General features: G+C 43.5%; 1 protein-coding gene across 4 annotated transcripts in view; it reads right to left on the bottom strand.

Annotated features, from left to right (window-relative positions):
- ABR (ABR activator of RhoGEF and GTPase) overlaps positions 1-21,054 on the bottom strand; it is a 612,111-nt gene that overhangs the window by 209,971 nt on the left and 381,086 nt on the right. The gene's annotated exons all lie outside the window — the stretch shown is intronic.

Genomic DNA, 21,054 nt, shown 5'->3' with positions numbered 1-21,054 from the left:
TAAAAATAATAATATGTATTAGGAGCATGCTTCATTCCATTGTGTATAATCATGAAAATACTGAGAGACCTTAATGAACTGAACTGTGATATTTGCTGACTACAGACAGATAAAACTACCAAGGCAATTCATAGTGTAATGTAAAGATTTCTCTTATTCAGACCTTGGGATAAACAATAGAAAGCCAAGAGACCATGTAATCAGCACTGGTGAAGGAATCCTCTCTGCTGGCTATTGTGTTCTGACAACCAGCACCTGTGGCTTACAGAATACCCCAACAGTGACTGTATCTGATTGGATGCAGTCACTATTTGGCCAATCGTTTTGCACCCAACTCATTCTAATTTTTCAAACAAAGTTGTCAAGCTAGGTGCTGCTGACAGGGTTATCCAGATGGAACTCAGCCAATTCAGGAATCACCGGATGACATTAGAGCCATATATGGCAGGCTTCAAGTAGTTGTATTACCAGTGTATGTATTAAACCCTTATGTATTACCAGCCAATAGCACCATTGCTGTGTGTCAGCCAATTAGGAGGGAGAGTCCTGGGCGGCCAGGATACACATGGACATCTTTGGACAGAGATGGGGCTCAGGTAAGCATTAGGGAGGGCTGCTGCAGCACAGAATGTTTTTTTTTATCCTAATGCATAGAAAAACCTGATTTTACAACCCCTTTAAGCATAACTCTTACTCTCACCCCTACATTTTAACAGTCAACTTGCCTCTCTCCACAGCTGCTGCCACCAACTCTTCCAGCCAGTGCTTTACTACTACTGTGCACGAGCAGGAAAAATCACATTCATTTCTATGGAATGGTTTCATCCAATGAGACACAGAATAGAAAACCTCTATATAGGAATGAATAAGATTTTCCCATGCATGCACGGTTGTCTGTGTGGCTTCCTGGGAGCTGCACAGCAGCGATTTGGCAGCTGTGAAGAAAGCCGAGTATAAGACTAGGAAGACTAAAGTAAAAGGATTAATACAAATATTAGCAATGCTGTGCTAAATTATTACATTGTTTCCATAGAAATAGAAAAATGCTAATTCATCTATAGGTAGCAAGCAACAGAGCAGCTTACGTTCCCGGCTGTCAGAACAGATTCTATGATTGCACATAGCCAGGGGAGGGCTGGCAGCCTTAGGCCCGGGGGGCAAGTCCAGTCAAGTGGCCCATAGAGGGTGGAAAAGTGATGGATCGAGGAAAACAGTCCAAGATTTTTCTTGATCACAAGAGTCCACACAGAACCCCCTTACATCAGAGACCGCACAGAGGGCCCCCTTACATCAGAGGCCCCCCTTACATCAGAGTCCTCGTGTCTGTGCAGAGAGAGAAGGGGATGTCGGTGCTGGTGTGCACTGAGGCTGAGCTATGTGTGAGACGAGACATAGCTCAGCTCTGCAGCCATCTACCTCGGAGCTGACACAGGCACGGCTGCACAGTGGGAGGTGAGCAGCGGCCGTGACCTGTGTTAACAGAGCTCCAGCAGGCATATTCCTGCTCTGCAAAAACAGCATTTGGTAGTGGCGGCCGGTGGCTGTGCATAGTGTCACCAGCCCAAGGGGAGATTTCCACCCTGCCCCCCCTGCCAGCCCTCCCCTGCACATAGCCATTTCTTTGTAGAACATTCACTTCAGGCAACACACTCAAGCTAAAACAAAAGCTCCTTTTTGTGCACATCTTTTATTTTTCCTATGTTGTACCTTACCATGCATTTAGAAGTTCTATTTTTAGTACATTACTTGTTAACAGCTTCCAAGTTATAGAAGTGGATTTGCCTTTCAGTATATTTGGAAAAACTGCTGTAAAGCAAAAAGGTGATGTCGCTTGTAGCATGAACATATTTATTTTGCCAAAATGTAAAGAACACTAGAAGGATTACTTCTATTTTATGTTGAAGTGTTGCCTTTGAAGCTCATTTATCAAAATCTGACCTACAGCTGGCTGTGGACAAGTGCCGCACACTGAGAGCCGGTTCACACTGGGGCGACTCGTCAGGCGACTCAGCCGCCTGACAAGTCGCGTCCTACTCTATTCAATAGAACCGTTCTAATAGGAGTGAGGCAAGTCGCTCCGACTTAGAAAAAGGTTCTTGTACGACTTTGGGGACGACTCGGGGCGATTTGCATTGACTTCTATACAGAAGTCATTTTGCAAGTCGCCTCTGAAGTCGACTTCAGGACGCCTTGCCGAGTCGCCCCCGAAGTCGTGCCGCCGCAGTGTGAACCGGCTCTGACTGTTTTCATCCAAACTAGTAAATAACTAAAGTCTACGGCAAACGCTCCGACATTGGGAGCTTAAAGCGGTTGTAAACCGCATAAACTTTTTTTTTTTTGTTCAAACCTGAAAGGCAAAAGGCATAATCGGCTAGTATGCACCGCATACTAGCCGATTATGAAATACTTACCTCGGAACGAGGTGAACACCACTTACCTGGTCCACGCCGAGCAGGATGTCATCTTGCTCCGGCATGTCTTCCGGGTATCGCCGCTCCAGCGCTGTGATTGGCTGGAGCGGCGATGACGTCACTCCCGCGCGTGAGATTTAAAATCGGCAGGGTCCGGCGGATGCCGGTCCTTTCGCCGTGGATTCCCCCCTGCGCATGCGCCGCCCGCATTGCGGGGGGAATATCTCCTAAACCGTACAGGTTTAGGAGATATTCTCCTTACCTACAGGTAAGCCTTGTTATAGGCTTACCTGTAGGTAAAAGTGAAAAAGTGGGTTTACAACCACTTTAAGCCGCATTACGTGTGAAAATCAATGATTCCCTATGAGAGCCATCTTAACTGCTCCGACACAAGTTGGTCCGACTTTGATCCTACTTCAGCCCATTTAATATCACTGAAGACAGATCAAAGTCAGATCGCCATCTTTTGGCTGCTTTCACACTGAGGCGGTGGGGGATTCGGCGGTAACGGGCTGCTATTTTTAACAGCAATTTACTATAATTTTTGCAGCGCTTTTCGGACGCTTTTAACCCCCGCTAGCGGCCGAAAAAGGGTTAAAACTGCCCGCAAAGCGCCGCTGCAGTTTCATTGATTTCAATGGGCAGGGGCACTTTGGGAGTGTTGTATACACCGCTCCTACAGCGCTGCAAAAATGCAGCTAGCAGGACTTTTTTTTTACTGTCCTGCCAGCGCGCCAGTGTGAAAGCTTTCTCTTTGGAGTGAGAGGAGAGGCACTTTCAAGGTGCTATTTTTTGCATTATAGTGCCTGCAAAGCACCTCCGTGTGAAAGCAGTCTAACTGATCCAACTTTGGCAAGCGACTTGTGCTCTGAGGATCTTGAAGGGGAACTCCACACCAAATAAAAAAAAAAACAGCATGGATTCCCCCTCCCTCTAAGAGCATACTAGGTCCTTTAGTCTGGTATGGATTTTAAGGGGAACCCCCACGTCGAAAAAACAAAACAAAATCCATTCCAGACTCTTATCCGAGCACACAGCCCGGCAGATCAGGAAAGGGGGTGGGGACAAGTGGGTGCCCCCCGATCCATACCAGACTGCATGCCCTCAACATGGGGGGGGGGGTGAGTGCCCTGCAGGTTCCACTGAGAACAGGCCTTGCCATGGTCAACCAAAGTTGAGTGCACGTGCTGAGCATCATATCCTGAGGTTGTCTTTGGGAAATAGACGTATGAGCCCTACCACCATTGCTGCAAAGGTTGAAGGGGTGGGGGGTCAGCCTATCAGTGCTCAGACCATATGCAACAGACTGCATCAAATTGGTCTGCATGGCTGTCATCCCAGAAGAAAGCCTTTTTTAAAGATGATGCACAAGAAAGCCCGCAAACAATTTGCTAAAGATAAGCAGATTAAGGACAACAATTACTGGAACAATATCATGTGGTCTGATGAGAACAAGATACACTTATTTGGTTCAGATGGTGTCAAGCGTGTGTGGTGGCAACCAGGTGAGGAGTAAAAGACAAGTGTGTCTTGCCTACAGTCAAGCATGGTGGTGGGGGTGTCATGGTCTGGGGCTGCCTAAGTGCTGCCGACACTGGGGAGCTACAGTTCATTGAGGGAACCATGAATGCCAATATCCCCTCCCTTCAGAGACTGTCCCGGAGGGTAGTATTCCATCATGATAACGACCCCAAACACAACTCTAAGACAACCACTGCCTTGCTAAAGAAGCTGAGGGTAAAGGTGATGGGCTGGCCAACCATGTCTTCAGGTCTAAACCCTTTTTGAGCATCTGTGGGGAATCCTCCAACGGAAGGTGGAGGAACGCAAGGTCTCTAACATCCACCAGCTCTGTGATGTCATTATGGAGAAGTGGAAGAGGACGCCAGTGACAACCAGTGAAGCTCCGGTGAACTCCATGCCCAAGAGGGTGAAGGCAGTGCTGGAAAATAATAGTGGCCACACAAAATATTGACAGTTTGGACATTTTCACTTAGGGGTGTACTCACTTTTGTTGCCAGTGGTTTGGACATTAATGGCTGTGTGTTGAGTTATTTTGAGGGGACAGCAAATTTACACTGTTATACAAGCTGGGAAACACAGATTTTTCTTTCATCCATATTCTTCTCATCTGTCCTCTTGGGACCCATTGCACTTTCTCCCTGACGCCTTTGTTACAATGTAGCATTCTGCAAAATACTCCCCTTCCCATGGAAATGAGCTCTTTTGAAGCTCATTTTTGCAGTGCTACAGAACTTCAGTTTGCTCTGATTTACAACAGACTACCAGATCTCTTGGTACCCTCTGCTGCCCAGGTTTGGAGTAGATTTCTGTGTAGATTTTTGATCTAAAAAATGACTGGAATAGAAAGAAAAAAAAAAAAAAGCTAGCTATTGCCGTCTTAAGTTCTAAAGGGAGGGTGTGTTGTGTGTTCAGCGCCAATGTGGTCTACAAACCCCTAAGTATGCCTTTTGATTCATGTTTTATTTTTAACCAAGAAAAAAAAAAAAAAGACTTGCGTGATCCACCCAGAGGTATAAATGCCCCCTGATGTGACGCACCAGCCCCAGTAATGAACAAGGCAACAGAAACCAGCCTCAGTAATGTGCAGCACAGGATTATATAGCATCTATAATTCAGTCTATGATAGATATTGGATAGAATAGGGAATGGTTAAAAAAACATCAGGCTTTTAATTATTTTTAAACCACTAGCGTCCCATTGAATATACAGTATATCCATTAACTGCCTGTCCTCTAGTCAGGAAGCGAGAAGAAATTTCTCGAAAGTTAAGTAAATTCTCTCTTAGGGACCATTTACACTTCTTGCTTTCTGCGCATTGTGTCACGCATGAATGAATGCCCAGGGACGGAGCAAAAAAACAAACATACACCATTTCCCCCCCCCCGATGCAGCACAGGGTAGTGCGCTACTGTATATTGTTGTGCACTGATGTAATGAGGGGGGCTCTGGGGACCGTGATGTAAGGGGGGCTCTCTGGGGACACTGATGTAAGGGGGAGGCTCTCTGGGGGACACTGATGTAAGGGGGAGGAGGCTCTCTGGGGGACACTGATGTAAGGGGGAGGAGGCTCTCTGGAGGACACTGATTTAAGGGGGAGGAGGCTCTCTGGGGGACACCGATGTAAGGGGAGGAGGCTCTCTGGGGGACACCGATGTAAGGGGAGGAGGCTCTCTGGGGGACACTGATGTAAGGGGAGGAGGCTCTCTGGGGGACACCGATGTAAGGGGAAGAGGCTCTCTGGGGGACACCGATGTAAGGGGAAGAGGCTCTCTGGGGAACACTGATGTAAGGGGAAGAGGCTCTCTGGGGACACTGATGTAAGGGGAAGAGGCTCTCTGGGGACACTGATGTAAGGGGAAGAGGCTCTCTGGGGACACTGATGTAAGGGGAAGAGGCTCTCTGGGGACACTGATGTAAGGGGAAGAGGCTCTCTGGGGACACTGATGTAAGGGGAAGAGGCTCTCTGGGGGACACTGATGTAAGGGGAGGAGGCTCTCTGGGGACACTGATGTAAGGGGAGGAGGCTCTCTGGGGGACACTGATGTAAGGGGAGGAGGCTCTCTGGGGGACACTGATGTAAGGGGAGGAGGCTCTCTGGGGGACACTGATGTAAGGGGAGGAGGCTCTCTGGGGGACACTGATGTAAGGGGAGGAGGCTCTCTGGGGGACACTGATGTAAGGGGAGGAGGCTCTCTGGGGACACCGATGATGCTTACAGTTCACAATAAAAATCCCAGGCCCCTCTTTTATAAGTCCTACCCCCGTTTTTACTGCAATATCACAGCTGGCATAAAACTCTCCAGAACATGGATACACATAAGTGTAGGAACTCCCATCCCTACCTACTATCAGCATGAATGATGGTTCATATTCAGCCCATAGAGATTTATAAATAGAACATAAAAGATCCATATGGAGGAGGAGGAGAAACCCTTCACAAGCACTCCCTGACAAGGGAAAGGTTGAGCGTTCGAAAGTATTAGCCTGGGTTCACACTGTAGTGAACACAGACATCGCATGTGATTCGCACCCGCACTACGGAGCCGATCACAAGCCATGTCTGTGCAATGCGAGTTCAGCCATACAATTGTATGGCTGAACTCACATTGGATTCGCACAAAAAAGGTGCAGGGACTTTTTTATTCCCGCACTGGAATCAGATCACATGGGTGTTCCCACCTGTGCTGGAATCGCGCCGGTTCCCGCATCGCTACAATGTGAACCTAGGCTAAAGCTGTTGAAATAAGAACCCGGTACTGTTGCAAAGAAGAGAAAGTAATCTCCCAGCATTCCCTCTGAACACATTATTTGGGCTAGAACTAGTTAACACTTATGCTTTACGCCATGTGCACAATGTATTGCATATCTCATATTTAAATAAGTGACTCATATAAAGTAAAATACATGACAACGGTCTTCTTTTAGAGTACATGAACCAGACAATTGTTTAAAAATAGTTCCTCATTTTTTGTTTTTAAAATTAAAATGATACTGATAAAAGGCAAATGAGACATACTGCTTGTGATGCTCCAACTAATTCCATCCGAGTACGTTTGTGCCTTTTATTGTCCAAGTGGAGGAAGTAGTGCTGCCATAGCATTCCATTAATTGGTTCTTACATCTAAAACAAGAGGCCAAGCCATCTAACATCCAGGAAGAGCATCAATGTAATACAATAGAATAGAAGCAATCATACAAATAGCTTTGTATAAAATGGTCATAATTATCATCCTGCCCCATTACATGCCCAATCATAGGTACTTTAGAACCACAAGTGCCTAAAGCAAACATACATCATATACAGTATGAATCCCTAACAACAACCAAAAGTTATATCCAGGGCCGCCATCAGGAATGATGGGGCCCTTACACAGCTTCAGACATGGGCCCCCTGGAGCAGAGAACCGGGGGGGGGTGGGGGTGCTGCCGCCTGAAATTGAGACGTGGGGGGGCTGCCGTGAATTGAGAAGTGGGGGGTGCCCTTTACAAAAAAATAAGAAATAAAGGGGGGTAGCCATCCAGGGCCCTGGGGACCTTTGGGCCCTTTAATAAAAAGAAAAAAAAGAAATAAAAAAAACATAAAAAAATATATATGTTTATTTTTTTTTAAAAGGGGGGTTGCCATCTGGGACCCTGGGGACCTCTGGGCCCTTTAATAAAATAAAAAATTAAAAAAAAATACATAAACAAAAAAATAAACATTTATAAAAAAATTAAAAAAGGGGGTTTGCCACATGGGGCCCTCTGAGCCCTTTAATATCTATCTATCTATCTATCTATCTATCTATCTATCTATCTATCTATATATATATATATATATATCTCTATATATATATATATATATATATATATATATCTCTATATATATATATATATCTCTATATATATATATATATATATCTCTATATATATATATATATATATATATATATATATATCTCTATATATATATATATATATATATCTCTATATATATATATCTCTATATATATATCTCTATATATATCTCTATCTCTATATATATATATATATATATATCTCTATATATATATATATATCTCTATATATATATATATATCTCTATATATATATATATCTCTATATATATATATATCTCTCTATATATATATATATCTCTATATATATATCTCTCTATATATATATATCTCTATCTATCTATATATAAAAAATATTAAAAAAAAATATATTTTTTTGTTTTTATAAAAAAAAAAAGCGGGGGTTGTCATCCAGGGCCCTGGGGATCTCCGGGCCCCGGAGAACCTCCGGACCCCTAAAAAAAAAAAAAAAAAAAAAAAGTTGTCCCTTTAATAATTTTTTTTTATTAAAATATCTTAAAAAAAATATATATTAAAAAAAAGGGGGGGGGCTTGCCCTGGGGGCCTCTAAAAAAAAAATAAAAAAAAAATAATTGTCCCTTTAATAAAAAATAAAATAAAAATATATTAAAAAAAAAATATATATTTTTTTTAAAGGGGGTTGCCACCCGGGCCCCTGGGGACCTCCGGGCCCCTTACAGGTGTACTGCCTGTACCCCCCTGATGGCGGCCCTGGTTATATCAAGTAGTTTAAGTGGTTGTAAACCCACTTATCAAAAAAAAGAACACACCTCCTGCAAGACACAGTAATACTCGCATCAGATCGAAGCTCCCGCAGCCAACCTCGTACACCGCTCGGGCGGCCGACATCTCTCCCGGTGGTTACTTCCAGGTATCACGGTCTGGCGCTGTGATTGACCGGAGCCGCGCTGACGTCACTACCGCGCATGCGCGCGTGAGGCGCCAGTCACGACACGATCGCCGTTTCTAAAGTGCGCATGCGCCGTAGACATCTGTGCCCGTCATTATTCGAAATATCTCTGTGGAGGTTTAGGAGATATTTCGAGCACCTACAGGTAAGCCTTAATGTAGGTAAAATCGGTTGTAAAGGGTTTACAACCACTTTAATAAATGAACACATTTCTAACCTTTTTCAAATTCTTCAAGGTTGCCAATATATACGTATATGATAGCGCTACTAAACAACGATAACCAGAGAAAAACAAGACTCAAAGCAGCCACTGTCATATAGTGAAATACAGAGGGGTTACTAGAACTTTCAGGGCCCTGGTGCAAGAAACCATAAAGGGCACCCCTGCCCCCCAGCGGAACGTCAGGACCTGGTCGCAAGTTCGACTTTTGCAACCCTGGTAGTTCTGCCACTGGTGTCAGTATATTTTGATACTTAAAGTGGAGGTTCCACGTTTTTTTTTTTTATATTTATGTTCCATAAATATGTTTATAGATGGCACCTTCGCACTCACTTGCTAGCCGCTTGTAATAGGTTGCGATCGTTTTCCGTCAGAAAGATAAACTGCCAGGTGTTTTCCATCTTGCCTGTGGGCATTGTGAAGCCCACAAGCAAAGACTTCCGGGAAGCGGTCACTCGTAATCAAGGTAAGACGAGCGATTAAAAAATGCAAATATGGATTCAAAATGTATTAAGTCTGCAGATGTTATTAAGATAAAGTTAATATAGAGGGTGAACCTCCGCTTTAAATTACTTTTTACCACGTTATTTATTTTACCATTTTTTTTTTAAGACAGAGAAATGAGATGGAGGACAATCTCTATTGGAGGAGAAGGAAGCTGGCAGCGCTGCAGGGAATAAGGGGGAGCGGCAACTAGTACACAGGAGCTTGGGGCAGCAGGTGTGGATAGAAGGGCTGGCATGTAGAGGAACTGACCCACTACATTTTCCTCCTGCAGCTTCTGAAAGGAGGAAAATGGATGGGATTGATTACTCTATATGCCATCTATCCTATTTAGGTGCGCACAGCCGGGTTGCAATTGCAACCCCTGTATGTACGCCCCTCGTGAAATGTGAGAAACGACTATTGCTGAGGAATAAACGTGCTGGTCTGCAAGCTCAAAAGACACCTTAAGGCTGGATTCACACTTGTGCAGTGCAAATTCCATCTCTGTTATCTCTGCAAAGAGATAGAGAGCTGTTCAGCAGATCATCTCTGTTTTAGCTGCAAATTTGGAGACCTAGGGGAGGGGAGGGGGGAAGTGTATTAAAGGAAAATTAGAGAAATCCTGTTGAGAACTGAATACATCTGCGAATCAGATGCGTGCCCATAGAATATAATGGGCTTGAATTCGCAGCCGAGCCGCACCGCAATGCCTAGAAAAAGCACACTTTTTTGGGCAATGCGCAGTGCGAATGCATCGCACATATGTGAACCACCCCCATTAAAATCAATGCATTTTATAATGTTATGCGAATTGGATGTGGTTTAAGCCGCAACCAATTCACATAGGTGTGAACCCGGCCGCAATGCTGCTCTTGTACTGCATACTGGGGGAACTGGGCTTTTGGCCAGAAGAATTGAACCCTGTCTGCTTCCCGCCAAGATTTGCTATGCTAACCATTATTAGAAATTTGCAGTAAGTTTACTGTGCTTGGTTACAGATAGGCAAAAAGAGAGATTTAGATGGCCTTGGTCCACCACCAGCCACAATCTTCCCTTCCGCAAGTGACTGTAAAATGCAGAACAATGGCTAAAGGTTCATTTCTATTTCAGGAAGAAATGAGAATGATCTGTAAACCGCTGCATAGGGAATTTCCAACAAGCTGGATTGATAACAGAAAGCAGGGTTCCTATTTACTTATGGCCATTCAGACAATATTTGTGGCAACTAGTAATGTTGGGGCACAGAAGATATGATGATTTTTTTCATTACAAATTGTAAATACGTTTAAAGTGGATGTAAACCCCAAAATTATTTTTTTGATGTCACAATGTAGAGTATAAGATTTCCTATCATCTGTGCCCAGTTTTGCCACACAGAGTTAGTTAATCCAGCTCTGAGCAATCCTCTTTTATTGTTCAGTGAAATAAAACGGACTTACAGAGAAAAACCTTAGTCCGTTCCGCTCCTTTGCTGTGAGTGACAGGTTATTTACATATCTCATGCACTAGCCTGGAGACAGGCATTCTATTTTAAATTCCCACCCCCACTCCTTTTCTGAAGTCATGTGGTTACTTTTCTGGATTTTGACTGGATGTTAGTGATCATAGCAGAATTTAGTGTAAGGGGAGTGTAGAGGAGGGCAGGGAGTCTACTGACATCACGACTCCACCCACAGAGCTCCAGACAACAGACCCACCCACAGAATCTGCAGTTTTTCAGGTCTCATAACAGACAGAGAGGAGACATTTGACAGGTAAGGATACATGCAGGAAGCACGTATATCCTTATAGATCAGCACTATGGCAGTAGTTTAGAAAGGATGAGAGTGGCTTTACATCCACTTTAAAGTGGAGGTCCACCCTCCAAAAAAATTCTGACATCACACGGAGTCGAGCCATCCTACCGACAGAATGCCGGTGTTTTTTTTTTTTTTCCTCAGCACATACCTCGTTATCAGGATTTTCACCTCACGGCAATCCCGCGGGAGTGGGCGTTCCCAAGCACTGCCTGTGATTGACAGGCTTCCGAACGGCGCATACTGCGCGTCACAGGTTGCCGAAAAACCCGACCGTCGGTGCGGCTCTATACGGCGCCTGCGCACCGACGTTCGGGTTCTGTCGGCAACCTGTGACGCGCAGTATGCGCCGTTCGGACGCCTGTCAATCACAGGCAGTGCTTGGGAACGCCCACTCCCGCGGGATTGCCGTGAGGTGAAAATCCTGATAACGAGGTATGTGCTGAAAAAAAACAAAAAAAAACACCGGCATCCTGTCGGTAGGATGGCTCGACTCCGTGTGATGTCAGAAATTTTTGTAAGGGGTGAACCTCCACTTTAATTTACAAAATAGCTAGAGGGCTGGGCTGAGTAAACCAGTACATTAATAAGAGTCCAAGAGTGAACTATTTACTAAAATATTACTGTTCTACTAGAAGTACGGTATTTGGACAGGCGGGAGTACCCCTCGAACCCGTCCATTTCTCAACTATCAGAATGTGGAAGCTCAGTGTTACTTCTGTGAAGTTATATGTAGTAGTGAGACGGTCACAAGTATCGCACCAAACTCTGAAAATCCGTTCATGACAACACTGCTTTAAAAATAGACATGACATCACATGGCATCTGGACAAATGGGAGGATGGACTTCAAACAATGGACGCATAAATACTGTACTATACATGCCGACTTCTAATAGCCCTTAAATGGCAATCTCTTAGGATGAGAATATTGTGTATTCTGGGACAAAGATGACCAGAATTAAAAGCACCTTGGTCAGCCCATCTCCATGTGTCACGATATAAACCTCAGAATGTGCCGGGCTTTGGGTACAATTACAGCCTGCAATGAAGGTCTGCACACCCACTATTACCGGCACTAATTTTTCAACCGATAATTCGATATTTTGAGTCCTTAAAGCGGGATTCCACCCGCAAATTATTATTATTATTTTTTTTTTAAAGTCAGCAGCTACTTACAGTGTAGCTGCCGACTTTTAATAAGGACACTTACCTGTACTAGGCGCCAGCGATAATGGGCCCCCAACGGCGATCGCTCGGTCCTGGCACCTCCATCCTGACTAAGGTAAACAGGCAGCATGCGCAGTAGGAAACGGGCAGTGAAGCTGCACGGCTTCACTGCCTGTTTCCCTTACTGTGGATGGCGGCGCCTGGAGCTGCCAGGATCGAGGATCGGCCTCGGCGGGGGCCGACATCGCTGGTGACTAGGACAGGTAAGTGTCCTCATTAAAAGTCAGCAGCTACAGTGTTAGCAGCTGCTGACTTTTAATTTTTTTTTTTTTTTACCGGACCTCCGCTTTAAAAAAAAAAAAAAAAAGAAATTGTATTTAAAACATTTTTTGGGCCAATTTGTTGTTGGCCAGATTACAAAACACCGCAAAAACACATACATGCTTTTCTGCAGCTTCTCCATTGAAGTACATTGAACCAAAAAAAAAACACAAAATAGCACTGTTTTGCATTAAAAAGTCCTTGCCCTTTACAAATACGCAGCACCTGAAAAGAAATCATGGATGTGAACGTGTCCCATAGGAAAACATGTAAATGAACTGTAGTGTGTTTCTGCAAAAAGCACCAAAAAACACAGAGGTGTGACCCAGGCCTGAGATGTTTAGTAACATAATGGGGTTAAAAAAACAAAAATAAGTGCAAAAAGAGCAAATAATCACTACTGTAAGGGGTTCATTTATTTTACTGTGGGACAGTGAAAGTAATATTTACAGTAGTGATTTGCTTTTTTGTACTATAAAAGGGCTAATTTTTTGTTTTTTTTAACCCCATTAGGTTACTGGCTGATTAATCGATTATGGAAATTGTAATCGATTAATTTCATAATCGATTAGTTGTCGATCGATTAGTTGTCGATCGATTAGTTGTTTCAGCCCTAGTACACACAATCGGAAAATCCGACAACACACATTTGTTGGCGGACAGGCTTTAAAGCATGCTATCCAACATGGCTGGCAGAAAATCCGACAACAATTGTCAGATGGAGCATACAAACGGTCGGATTTTCCGACAACAGCCTGTCATCGCACAATTCCCGTCGGAAAATCCGATCGTGTGTACGGTCCTTTAGGCTGGATTCACACCTTTGCAGTTTTAGTGCTTTTTGCATTTTGCAGATTTGCACTACAGAACGTGTTCTATAGGAAACCATGTTAAATGGACTGTAGTGCAAATCTGCAAAAAACACTAAAAATTCATAGGTGTGAATCCAGCCTTAGGGAGATTGTAGTACTGGATGCTGGAGCAATAGTGCATCAGGTAGCAAAAAGTCCTTGTTCTGGGCACCCTTGGCATAAACAAGCATTTGCCCCTAGCAGTGTGGCGAATTATTTTATTTTCCCTAGAGTTCAACCTAGTACAATAATTCTAAGAAAATAGAGCAAGTACACAACATACCAACAATGCTTTTGCAATAAGGATGTACCTGACATGTATAGAATCAGTATAGTACTGTACAATAGGTCCAAATATCAAATCACATCAAAAAGAATACAGCAAGAATATTTGCTACACTGCAATTTCTATATTCAAAAGAAAACATGCCAGTCCATAAGTGAGCACCGCTTAGTCATATAGCAGATGATGCTCATGAATGCATACAAGTGGATATCCAGAATGAGAGTGAACATTCGTAATAAGAAAAGATAGAAGTAGTAAATGAGTGAGACAGTAGTAGTAATGTGAAGAAAGAGCACTAGCACAGAGAAGAGAGAGACAGTAGTAGTAATGAGAGAGTAGAATCAGCCCTGCATGTATTCTCTTGGATAAAGATTTGAATTATAGAATGTGTTACCCCAACATTTAATATCACGATATGTGTCTGTTGTACCATGTACTTGTATTAAAAAGTATCATGTTCCTTTGTCTAAAATATCTGGTGATCCTGCCAGTAAACCTGCTCTATTTTAAACTGACCATGCCAAGTATAGAAGCTCATTCATCCCAGCATGGTCAGTTTCTGGATGTTCTGGAAGAACAGTCTGCCAGTCCTCCAATGATGAGACTTCTTGATATATGTTTATTTATTGTATACACATGCATACAAATACACTCATCAGCTACTTTACTAGGTACACCTGTTCAATTGCTTGGTTACACAAATTGCTAATCAGACAATCACTTGGCAGCAACTCAACTCATTTAGATATCTAGATGTGGTGACGATGATTTGCTGAATTTCAAACAGAGAATCAGAATGGGGAGGAAAGTAGATTGAGGCTAGGTTCACACTGGCACGACACGACAGTCGTACTAATTTGGATCTGTCTTTGCCCTGCGACTTGAAGTCCGACATGCGTCCGACTTCAATGAATGGGAGATGGACTTTGATCCCCAACAATACCAGGCACTGCGTCTGGTATGAATCTTGAGGGGGATACTCCAAACCAAATTAAACAGAAAAAAAAACTGCGTGGGGGTCCCCCCCCCAAAATCCATACCATCCAGACCCTTACCTGAGCACGCAGCCCGGCCGTTCAGGAAAGGGGGTGGGGACAAGTGAGCGCCCCCCTGAACCGTACCAGGCCGCATGCCCTAAACATAAGGGGGTGGGTGCTTTGTGGCGGGGGGGGGGGGGGGTTCTGCGCCCCCCCATGCCAAAGCACCTTGTCCCCATGTTGATGAGGACAAGGGCCTCTTCCCGACAACCCTGGCCGTTGGATGTTGGGGTCTGCGGGCAGGGGTCTTATCGGAATCTGGGAGCCCCCTTTAATAAGGGGGCTCCCAGATCTTGGCGCCCACCCTATGTGAATGAGTATGGGGTACTTTGTACATTGTACCCCTACATCTGGAATAAAAAGTGTCAAAAATAAAACACACTACACAGGTTTTTAAAGTAATTTACGACTTATATAGGCCTACCTGAGTATTGTTGCTGACCATGTCCATCCTTTTATGACTACAGTGTACCTATCTTCTGATGGCTCCTTCTAGCAGGATAATGCACCATATCACAAAGCTCAAATCGCATGTAGTGCGTTTTTGGCGCAATTTGCTTTTTTTAATCTGTCCAACAAAATGCCCTCCAAAAAAAAAAGCATAAAAAATGCAAAACGCAAATTGCGCAAAAAACGCACAACAAAAAGCACTGCAGAAACTACCAAAAGCAAACTGCATAGGTGTAAACCAGGGGTGCCCAACCCGTGGCCCGGGGGCCGCATGTGGCCCACAGAGCCCTCTGATGTGGCCCGCGACCTCCTGCTCTGGGATGGAATAAAATACTGTTATTAAAGGTCAGTTTATTACTAAAATCACAGTGTATATATGGGCATATCTGTTCTGCAATGGTAACTGGGCTTCTTTCAAACTGATCCACAGGAGCAGAGCAGTGCACCTGCAGGTTACCTGCACTGAGCCATAGACTTCTGTTAATACCTACGAGTTCGGTGAGCTTTCTGAAAGTGCATCAAACCTGCAGAATATAATAGAAGTCTATTGCATAGTGCAGGAAAGCCAAAGGTACACTGTGTTGCACCAGCGGTGCAGGTAAACTGCAGCACATCTGTGTGAAAACAGCCTTGGGCCCCTTTCCCATGGTCAGTCCAACCCAATTGGACCTTCCATTCACCTCTAAAGCCCTGTACACACGATGGGTTTGTCCGATGAAAACAGACTGTTTTCATCGGTCAAACCGATCGTGTGTGGGCCTCATCGGCTTGCTTTCCATCGGTGAAAAAAAATAGAACATGTTTTAAATTCTTCCTATGGATATAAAAACGACAGAAAAAAACGATCATCTGTGTGGAAGTCCATCGGTCAAAAATCCATGCATGCTCAGAATCAAGTCGACGCATGCTCGGAAGCATTGAACTTCATTTTTCTCAGCACGTCGTAGTGTTTTACGCCACCGCGTTTGAACACGGTCAGATTTTTGACTGATGGTGTGTAGGCAAGACTGATGAAAGTCAGCTTCATCGGATATCTGATGAAAAAAACCATCGGATTAGATTCCATCAGATATCCGATCATGTGTACGAGGCTTAAGGCTTGGTAAACCGACTTGTGACTTGTGTCCTACCTCCAATCCGCAAAAAAAAAAAAAAAAAAAATAGGGTAGGCATATACAGAGCAGACTGGGACCTGCCATCCGCCCGCTGTGCTCATTATGGCCCGTGACCGATTACCAAGTGGCCCTCGCTCTTCAAAAGGTTGGGCTGTTGGATATATGCAACAAACTTAGCTTAGAATATATATCCGATGCAGTTTAGATAAAGGACACAAGATGTCGCTAGTGAGCATTGATATGATAGACTGTGTTCTTTATGATATGTTGTGCTTTCTGTATCACAATGATGTACTTGTTGGTTTCTTCTTCCTGCTTGTAATCTGTGTGTGTTCTCACCATGAGGCAGAGAGACATCTTTGTCTGTGTGATGATGTTTCAATAAACAAGCCAGTTCCTGTTACTACAGAATATGTCTGATCTGAATTAGACTCCGCTGCACTTATCCATCATACTCTGCAACAGGTTATGGGCCCAGAGTCCGGATAAAGTCTTATGACCAGGTGCGGCCTAAGCAGAACAAAAGCCTGAACGGAAGACAGCGTGGCTGATGCGGAGATCGACAAAGAAGCTTTCCAGTGACATCTCCTATAGACAAGTAAGACTGTTTATATATAAAGGAGGGATAAAATGGCCGGAAACTCAGAGCTTAAACTCTCAGTGGCAAAGCTGAATAATGACAATTACCAGCTATGGAAGTTTAAAGTGGAAATGCTGTTATCCAGAGATGACTTGTGGGAGGTTACCACTACAGACAGACAACAGGATAATAATCAGGACTGGGACAAGAAAAACAGACAAGCACGTGCCACAATAAGTTTACTAGTAGAAGATGATCAGCTCATTCATATTCGCAATGAGGACACAGCGAAAGGCATGTGGAATGTACTGAAAAGACTGCATGAAAGACCCAGTTTAAACAACAAGCTGTTTTTGCTGCGGAAACTTTACAAAATGAGACTTGGCAAAGAACAGGACATGCAGGAGCATATAAACGCAATGCTGGAAGTGATTGCGCAACTCAGATCAATCGGGGAGAACATGACAGACAGTCACATTGCAGCCATGTTGTTATGCAGTTTACCTGATACATACACTGCATTGATAAATGCACTGGAGACACGAGCCGAAACAGATTTGACGGTAGCATTTGTTAAAACCAGGCTCATAGATGAGTATCAGAGAAGAAAGGAATTAATGCATGACTCCACAGAAACCGACACCAGTACCGCTCTTAAAGCTACAGACGCAAGATTACACAGAAAAGAAACCAGAGTGTGTTTCAGATGCCACAAACAGGGACACATAAAGAAAGACTGTACTATATGGAGAGCAGAGCAAATGAGACAACGTCCCTCTTATGCTAAACAAAAGGTCAAAACCACAATCAGTGACCCAAGGGAAGGCAACTGGAACGCCACATTTAAAGCGACAGGCAACAATAAATGCCAAGACTGGTGCATCGATTCAGGGGCAACCAGTCACATGACGAGTGATAGAAGTTTCTTCACAGAACTTGATCCGAACAACAAAGAAACTATTTACCTTGCAGATGGAAGCAAGATACATGCAGAAGGATGTGGGCACGGAACCCTTGTATGCCCTGATGATACAGGACACAATTTAACCATACCAGTGAAAGATGTACTTTATGTTCCTAATCTAGAAGGAGGACTCTTATCTGTGAAGCGTCTAACAGCCAGAGGACTCACTGTGAAATTCCAAGGTGACAAGTGTTCCATTCTAAACGGCAAACAGACAATAGCAAGTGCCAAGCTGGATGATCATCTATATCATCTCGACACAGTGAAAGAAAAGGTGAGACTATGTACACACAAGCACAATGACTGTATACATAAATGGCACAGACGTCTAGGTCACAGACACCCAGAATGCATACAGGAACTACAGAGGAGGAATCTGACAAGGGATCTGATAATATCCCCTTGTCCAGTCACTGTCAAATGTGAGTGTTGCATCAAATCCAAAGCTACAAGAGCAACACTTCCCAAAGTCAGTCAAAAGAGAGCCTCAAGACCACTTGACTTAGTTCACAGTGACGTGTGTGGTCCCCTAAACCCACCAACATCTGGAGGCAACAGGTACATAGTGACTTTCATAGACGACTATTCAAGATATACAGTCACCTACCTAATGCAACACAAGAGTGAAGTTTTCGACAAATTACAAGACTATGTAACAAAGACAAGTAACACGTTTCAGAGGAAACCTCTCATACTCCGGAGCGATAATGGAGGTGAATTCACAGGAGGTAAGATACAAGAATACTTAAAAAGGCATGGAATAGAACATCAAAAGACCGTTCCGTATACACCAGAACAAAATGGAGTAGCTGAAAGAAAGAATAGAACTCTGACCGAAATGATCAGATGTATGCTGACAGATTCTGGACTACCACAAAAATACTGGGGTGAGGCAGTAATGACAGCTACATATTTGCAGAACAGACTTCTTTCCAGAACAGTGGAGAAAACCCCATATGAACTATGGCACAATGAGAAACCAAGTGTAAAACATCTAAGAGTTTTTGGATGCAAAGCATTTGTCTACATACCTGAAGAAAAACGCACCAAGCTCCAAAACAGAGCATTTGAAGGTATCTTCGTTGGATACAGTGACAATGTCAAAGGTTACAGAATCCTAGATCCCAAAACAGCCAAGGTTACCATTAGCAACAGCGTAACTTTTGTTGAAAATTTAAGAGACAATGTAATGACAACAGTAGAAGCAAGAATTCAAGAGAAAACTGACATTGACCAGCCCATCTCTGTAACTTCTGAACAAACAGTTGAAGTGAGTGTAGACTCAACCAGTACTGAAGAGCAGACACAAGAAGGCTCAGACACAAAAATGAGACGGTCAACAAGAGAAAACAAAGGTAAACCACCTATACGTCTCTCATACAAAGCAAGTACTACCAGTATCAACGAACCTGTAAAATGGGAAGACATATCTCAACTTTCAGAACAAGAAGCAACTAAATGGATAAAGGCTGCTGAGGAAGAGATAAAATCCATGCATGACACTAAAACATGGACACTTACAGAACTACCACCCGGAAGGAAAGCCATAGGCTGTAAATGGACTTTTAAAGTGAAATACAATGCAGATGGCACAATTGAACGATACAAAGCAAGGCTAGTAGCCAAAGGCTATTCTCAAAAATATGGAGAGGACTACGATGAGACGTTTGCACCAGTAGTCAAGCACACTACAATACGGACTTTACTGACAGTAGCCGTCACAAGGAAAATGCAAGTGAAACATTTTGATGTGAAAACCGCGTTTCTACATGGCGATTTAACAGAAGAAATCTACATGGAACAGCCGCCAGGATTCGAAGATGAACAAAGGTCAGACCTAGTATGCAAACTTCGCAGGAGCATATATGGCCTAAAGCAAGCCGCCAGAGCGTGGAATATAAAAATAAATGAAGTGCTTACAGATCAAAACTTTCAAAGGAGCAAAGCAGACCCCTGCTTATACACAAAGAAATTGGTAAACAGATGGATCTATTTGCTTATTTATGTGGATGATATTCTGATTTGTTTTGAGCAAGAAGGGGATGAAGCAGAAATACTTGAAAAACTAAATCGGCACTTTGACACCAAGGACCTCGGCAATATAAAGAATTACCTCGGCATCCAGATCGAAAGAGAGGAAGATGGCAGCTTTCTTCTGAATCAAAGACACAAAATACAAGAAATAATTGAAACTTTTGGAATGGAAGACGCCAAACCAGTGAAATCTCCCATGGAAACCAACTACCTAAAGGAGATGAAATGTCAAGATAACCCATTACCAACTAATACTCAATACAGGAAAGCAATAGGGAAATTGCTGTACCTTACCACAGCTACAAGGCCTGACATTGCAGCAACAGTTGGAATCCTATGCAGAAAGGTTTCAATACCAAATCAAAAGGACTGGAATGCTGTAAAGCGAATCATTCGCTATCTTAAAGGGACTTTGCACTACAAGCTCAAGTTACCAGCAAGCGATGAAAGCACCTTAACAGGATATGTGGATGCTGACTGGGCAGGAGACACCAATGACAGAAAATCTACCAGTGGTTACTTATTTTTCCTGTCAGGAGGCGCCATCAGTTGGACTAGTAAGAAGCAACTCACTGTTTCACTGTCATCTACTGAAGCAGAATACATTGCTGCAGCGGAAGCAAGCAAAGAAGTTATATGGCTGAGACAGCTATTAACAGATTTAGGTCAACCACAGTTGGGACCAACAGAAATCTATGAGGACAATCAAGGATGCATTGGACTTGCACATATGGAAGGAGTTAATTCAAGAACCAAGCACATTGATGTGAAGTTTCACTTTCTTAGGGATCTTCAAGAGCAAGGTCTTCTTGAGTTATTTTATTGCCCAACAGAGGAAATGACAGCAGACATCCTTACAAAGCCTCTGACCGCCGAAAGACATTCAAAGCTTACGAAGAAGATAGGTTTAATGGACTAAGCCTCAGTTTGTTGAGAAGGGGTGTTGGATATATGCAACAAACTTAGCTTAGAATATATATCCGATGCAGTTTAGATAAAGGACACAAGATGTCGCTAGTGAGCATTGATATGATAGACTGTGT

This window comes from Rana temporaria, chromosome 2, assembly GCF_905171775.1.
Source record: "Rana temporaria chromosome 2, aRanTem1.1, whole genome shotgun sequence".
NCBI classification, from domain to species: domain Eukaryota; kingdom Metazoa; phylum Chordata; class Amphibia; order Anura; family Ranidae; genus Rana; species Rana temporaria.
The sequence above is the reverse complement of the archived record's forward strand: the minus strand, read 5'-3'. Positions and strand labels throughout refer to the sequence as shown.